At 44.1% G+C, this 6,768-nt stretch overlaps 1 non-coding gene across 1 annotated transcript; it reads right to left on the reverse strand.

The window, feature by feature from the left end:
• Window positions 1-6,283: 6,283 nt before the first annotated feature.
• LOC124778167 lies at window positions 6,284-6,392 on the reverse strand. The gene has a single exon (XR_007015877.1). It is a non-coding gene; the product is annotated as a U6 spliceosomal RNA (small nuclear RNA).
• Window positions 6,393-6,768: the final 376 nt, after the last annotated feature.

Consider the following 6,768-nt stretch of genomic DNA (forward strand, 5'->3'; position numbering starts at 1 on the left):
TGATGACCATAGCTGTTAAGTCCCATAGTGCTCAGAGCCATTTGAACCATTTTTTTGTTCCATAAAAACACGGGAGAACTGCCGGATATCAGTAACGTCCTGCCACGATATTTCGGCGCAGAGTCTTCTGGTCATCTTCAGGTGAGTGCCACTGTAGTAGTACTGGCGACTACGCACTGAGCTCCGCTCAAGGTTTTGAGAACGCCCATTGTTTGTGCTGGATGGTGGCAACTAGTAGCTTGTAATGACCTTGTCTCTGCAACTTCGAATACATTTCATCACGTCACTGATATCCGGCAGTTCTCCCGTGTTTTATGGAACAATCAGTACGCCGGGAAAGCTTTAAACATCACATCAAGCAACTCTACGGGGAAGAAGTGATGGAATGTATTCGAAGATTCGACAAGTTACGTGAAAGAAGGGCGAGGCTGCTGAGCTCATTGATATTCTGATTAAGTTGCAGAGACAATGTAATTACAAGCTACTAGTTGCCACCATCCAGTACAAACAATGGGCGGTTTCAAAACCTTGAGCGGAGCTCAACGCGTACTCGCCAGTACTACTACAGTGGCACTCACCTGAAGATGGCCAGAAGACTCTGCGCCGAAATATCGTGGCAGGACGTTACTGATATCCCGCAGTTCTCCCGTGTTTTTATGGAACAATCAGTACGCCGGGAAAGCTTTAAACATCACATCATTAAACTGGTCTGAAACAGTTACTCGCTCCCTGCCGGAGACGGATACCGGCACTCGTAAGACCCACAGTGTCACGTGCTGTGGCGTACGCGCCATGGTCGGTCTTTCTTGTAAGCTTCGGGATCGTAGTGATGACGTCACGACTGCTCTCCAGTGGCTCTAAGTACTATGGGACTTTACATCTGAGGTCATCAGTCCACTGGATCTAGAACTACGTAAACCTAACTAACCTAAGGACATCACACACAACCATGCCCGAGGTAGGATTCGAACCTGCGACCGTAGCATGCTCTCCAGTCATAATAGTACTGGCGTTGGGGAAAGCCGTCCGCTATGGCCGACCGGTTCTAGGCGCTTCAGTCCGGAACCGCGCGCCTGCTACGGTCGCAGGTTCCAATCCTGCCTCGGGCATGGATGTGTGTGATGTCCTTAGGATAGTTAGGTTTAAGTAGTTTCTAAGTCTAGGAGACTGATGACCTCAGATGTTAAGTCCCGTAGTGCTTAGAGCCATTTGAACCATTTTGTTCGGCAAAATAGCATGAACAGGTTCGGAGAATACTTCAGTTCGTAAAGCTTGTTTCGTGACTTGTAATGCATTGTCTTTATCGTTTGCTTCTTCCTTGTATAGTGCTCTGAGCAATCAGCCTATATGGCCTAACTTTAAAGGGCCTCCAATGAGTTCACCTTGTTGGCGCCCCCTTTGTAGCTACATCCGCAACCAAGGCCGTAAATTTTCCATTACTAACTAGAAGGAAGGAAAGCTGTGGTTTAACCTCCGGTCATTAACGTCGACATCATTATAAAATGAGCACTAGCAGGGGTTGGGGAAGGAAACAATCCAACCCCTTCCCGAATGTCGTAAGTTTTGCATGGAAACCGTGGAAAACCCAAATCTGGGTGGCCAGTCGGGGCTTGAACGGCCGTCGTCTCTAACGGTTACCACTGCGACCTAAAGTACAGCGTATAGTATCATGAAAGGACGACAAGTTCAGGAGGAAATCTGGTCTGTTGCAGACAGCAGTGTAACAAAAAATTAACTTATTGGTGCAGACAGAAGGTCGCTAAAAATGTCAGTTCTAACAACGAGACAACTATCTCAAGAGTGAGAGGCCGGCATCTTATCTATGGCTACATCTTCACCACGCTCAACTAACAGTTGAGTCCTCGGCAGAGGGTTCACGAAACCACTTTCAGATTACTTCTTGCCAGTTCTACTCTCTAACAGCACATACATAAATCTTTCCGTGCGAGTTCTAATTTCCGTATTTTATTACGATGGTCATTTCTACCTATGTAGGTGAGTGTCACAAAACTTTTACGTATTCGAAGGAGAAACTTGGTGACTGAAATTTCGTGAAAAGGCCCCGACGCATATAAAAACGGCTATGTTTTAATGATTGCCACCCCAAACCGCATATCGTATCCGTAACGCTCTCTCCCCTCTTTCGAGATAATAAAAAACGAGCTGCTGTTATTTGAACTTATTCGGAGTTCTCCGTGAATCCTGTCTGGTGCAGAAATCCTACCGCCCAGCAATATTCCAGAGAAGGACGCACCAGGATAGTGTAGGCAGTCTCTTTAGTAGAAGTGTTGCATCTCCTAACCGTTTTGCTAATAAAGTCTTTGGTTCGCCTTCCTCACATCTTGCATGTGATCTTTTCGAATTTGAGTGGTAGCAATTGTAATACCTAGGTTTTTAGTTTAATTGACAGTCTTTGGTTTTGTGTGATTTATCTTCTAACCGAAATTTAACGGAGTCCTTTCAGTAAACATGTCGATGACTTCATACCTTTCGTCATTTAGAGTCAACTACCCCTTTCCTCACCATACAAATATCTACACTCTTTTTTAACAAGTTTTGATCTTCTGATCTCATTACTAGGCGTTAAATGAGAGCATCATTTGCAAACAATCTAAGAGATATGTTCAGATTGTTTCCTAATTCGTTTATGTAGACTGGAAACAGCAGAAGGACTAAAACGCTTCCTTCAGGAACACATACATCACTTCTTTCTCACTCCATGACTTTCCGTAAATTATTACGAAGTTTGACTTTTCTGACAGGGATTCACGAATCCAGTTCCACTGACAGGGAATCACGAATCCAGTCCCACAGCTGAGACTATTCTCATAGGTATGCAATTTTATTAGATGCCGCTTGTGACGAACGTTGTCAAAAGCCTTCTGATAATCTAGAAATGTGGAATCAACTTGAGATCCTCTGTCGATAGCACTCATTACATTGTGTAACTGAAGGGCCATTTATGTTTCACAATAACGATATTTTCTGAATCCTTGCTGAGAATGTGTCAATAGATCGTTCTCTTCGAGGTGTAGAGGACGTCTAGAACAAAAACAAATGTCACGTTCAGCAGTGAGATGTGAACTAGGAGACCAAAATATTCATAACAAAAGCTACTTGCTCGCCATCCTCCCTGAAGATCGTCGTTTACGGATTGGACGTGCGGTGGACTACACCTAACGTCGATTATAACGATGTGCTTCAAACCCAGAAACTTCTCCAGTCACGGATTCCCCAACTTGTTCGTGCGATATTCAAGATGATTCAAATCACTTAATTCCTTGCCTATGAGTGCCATCACAATCTGCAAGTAACTACGAGCGAGATACTAGGCAGACAGAAATACCAATTTCCACTGTCTTCACTACCATTTTCGCTAAAGAAAATTGCAACAATGGAATCTACATCTACATCTACATTTATACTCCGCAAGCCACCCAGCGGTGTGTGGCGGAGGGCACTTTAGGTGCCACTTTCATTACCTCCCTTTCCTGTTCCAGTCGCGTATGGTTCGCGGGAAGAACGACTGTCTGAAAGCCTCCGTGCGCGCTCTAATTTCTCTAATTTTACATTCGTGATCTCCTCGGGAGGTACAAGTAGGGGGAAGCAATATATTCGATACCTCATCCAGAAACGCACACTCTCGAAACCTGGACAGCAAGCTACACCGCGATGCTGAGCGCCTCTCTTGCAGAGTCTGCCACTTGAGTTTGTTAAACATCTCCGTAACGCTATCACGGTTACCAAATAACCCTGTGACGAAAAGCGCCGCTCTTCTTTGGATCATCTCTATCTCCTCCGTCAACCCGATCTGGTACGGATCCCACACTGATGAGCAATACTCAAGTATAGGTCGAACGAGTGTTTTGTAAGCCACCTCCTTTGTTGATGGACTACATTTTCTAAGGACTCTCCCAATGAATCTCAACCTGGTACCCGCCTTACCAACAATTTTATATGATCATTCCACTTCAAATCGTTCCGCACGCATACTCCCAGATCTTTTACAGAAGTAACTGCTACTAGTGTTTGTTCCGCTATCATATAATCATACAATAAAGGATCCTTCTTTCTATGTATTCGCAATACATTACATTTGTCTATGTTAAGGGTCAGTTGCCACTCCCTGCACCAAGTGCCTATCCGCTGCAGATCTTCCTGCATTTCGCTACAATTTTCTAATGCTGCAACTTCTCTGTATATTACAGCATAATCCGCGAAAAGCCGCATGGGACTTCCGACACTATCTACTAGGTCATTTATATATATTGTGAAAAGCAATGGTCCCATAACACTCCCCTGTGGCACGCCAGAGGTTACTTTAACGTCTGTAGACGTCTCTCCATTGATAAAAACATGCTGTGTTCTGTTTGCTAAAAACTCTTCAATCCAGCCACACAGCTGGTCTGATATTCCGTAGACTCTTACTTTGTTTATCAGGCGACAGTGCGGAACTGTATCGAACGCCTTCCGGAAGTCAAGAAAAATAGCATCTACCTGGGAGCCTGTATCTAATATTTTCTGGGTCTCATGAACAAATAAAGCGAGTTGGGTCTCACACGATCGCTGTTTCCGGAATCCATGTCCTACATAGTAGATTCTGGGTTTCCAAAAACGACATGATACTCGAGCAAAAAACATGTTCTAAAATTCTACAACAGATCGACGTCAGAGATATAAGTCTATAGTTTTGCGCATCTGCTCGACGACCCTTCTTGAAGACTGGGACTACCTGTGCTCTTTTCCAATCATTTGGAACCTTCCGTTCCTCTAGAGACTTGCGGTACACGGCTGTTAGAAGGGGGACTTTGTAAATGATTCTGACCGGTACAAAGAATCCAGCCTCTAATCTCATAGAGATCTTACTTGATGTGCAACCGACAGTATTTCAGGCAATATTCGCATACCTGCACGCCTTACCTTAAGCCCATCTCACAAGGAGTAAGCTTCTTCGCGAGATCGCTAGATGGCGCGCATGGCTGCTTGCTAGCAGGTAGGGGTGACGGCTACCTCCCACGTTGAACCTCCCACGAGGTGCGGTGCGGCGCAGAAGCTAGCTGGCTGACTTGACTTCACGAATGGCAGGGCGCACGAGGCGGCGAACTGCAATCTTTCTCAGATGATCCTAAGGAAACTATTCGCTAATAAAATTTGATTCCGGTACATCTTATAACTTCATTTGTCAAATTAATGATCAACTGCGTATAATTTCGAGCGAGGTGGCGCAGTGGTTAGCACACTGGACTCGCATTCGGGAGGACGACGGTTCAATCCCGCGTCCGGCTATCCTGATTTAGGTTTTCCGTGATTTCCCTAAATCGCTCCAGGCAAATGCCGGGATGGTTCCTTTGAAAGGGCACGGCCGACTTCCTTCCCCGTCCTTCCCCAAACCTATGAGACCGATGACCTCGCAGTTTGGTCTCTTCCCCAAAACAACCCAACCCCTTAATGGTAATATTTACGTGATATTTTAGGATTAAGTAAACTACCGCATGGATCTCGGAAAGTTTGCTGTGAAAAATAGAGATTGTTGTGAAATTGCTATGAATTTGGTGCATGTTATGACATATGTTGCTGCGCATGAATTGAAGTGAATCGTGTATAAAGCACTTTGTCTCGAAATAGCGCGGCAGCAAAGCAGCCAGAATAAAATGTTCACAAAATGCCTCATATTTCGTAAACTGTTTCAGACATCGAAACAAGATTTTGACAAATGTTGGTACGCAAAGAGGAGAGTATTTCGTCATGTGATTAATATGCGAAACTTCCATATTTACCGCGATATTCAAGGACTACAGATTTTTGAATGAAATGAAATAATAATTTAACTCCATCAACAGTGGTTGAAAAGAGAATTACTGTGGGTTTCGAACAACATATGTGAGGAAGCTTTAGTTTATTTTTATACCGATAATGGGTATTTTCATAAACTATTGACATGTCTGTCTGTCAGTTGCTATTTTATGATCCTGTCGCAATTTCAACTGCATTAGAATGTTAGTGTTATGAACACTTAACAAACTCTGCTGTGTTTTGGCGAAAGAAGCAGATTTGAAAGTGGTAATAAGGGAACTTTACGTGTAACTCACAACAAGCCACTGAAATGAAATGTAGTGTGGCTAGGGCTTTCCTTCGGGTACACCAGTCGCCAGGTGCAATTCTTTTCAGATGACGCCACGTCGGCGACTTACGCGTCGATGGGGATGAGATGATGAGGACAACACAACACCCAGTCCCTGAGCGGAAAAAGCCTCCGACCCAGCCGGGAATGGAACCCGGCCCCTCTGCAGGGGATTCTGTCGTGCTGACAACTTTCTTTCTTTTTTAAAGGGGCCATGCTAATCTTCTCTGTATCGTTCCAATTTTAGTATATGTACCGCCGAAGCGAGTACCGAGGACACCACTCAGCTATCGAGGCGAACAACTCACCACCCCTAACGTCTCTCTGAAGAAACTTGAAGGTGATACGAAATCTGGCAGAAATAAATCGCAACTTCTGTTGAAATTTCGGCGAAATCCTATAACCAATTGTATTTTTAATAACGAATGATATGGACTGAAACTGGGCAACGGATTTTATTTCTACATCTCAATAATTTAAGAAATATGAAAACAATTAACAATACATAGCATGCCATGTTTTCTCTCCTATCCCTATACAGAATGAGGGATTGTACTTTTCACCACAAACATCCTTCAGTTTGTCAAAGATATTACTCATCTGTTTAGACCTTGATAGGTAGTACACTAGATTTTGCAAATTTAAAC

Source organism: Schistocerca piceifrons, chromosome 2, assembly GCF_021461385.2.
Source record: "Schistocerca piceifrons isolate TAMUIC-IGC-003096 chromosome 2, iqSchPice1.1, whole genome shotgun sequence".
Taxonomy (NCBI): domain Eukaryota; kingdom Metazoa; phylum Arthropoda; class Insecta; order Orthoptera; family Acrididae; genus Schistocerca; species Schistocerca piceifrons.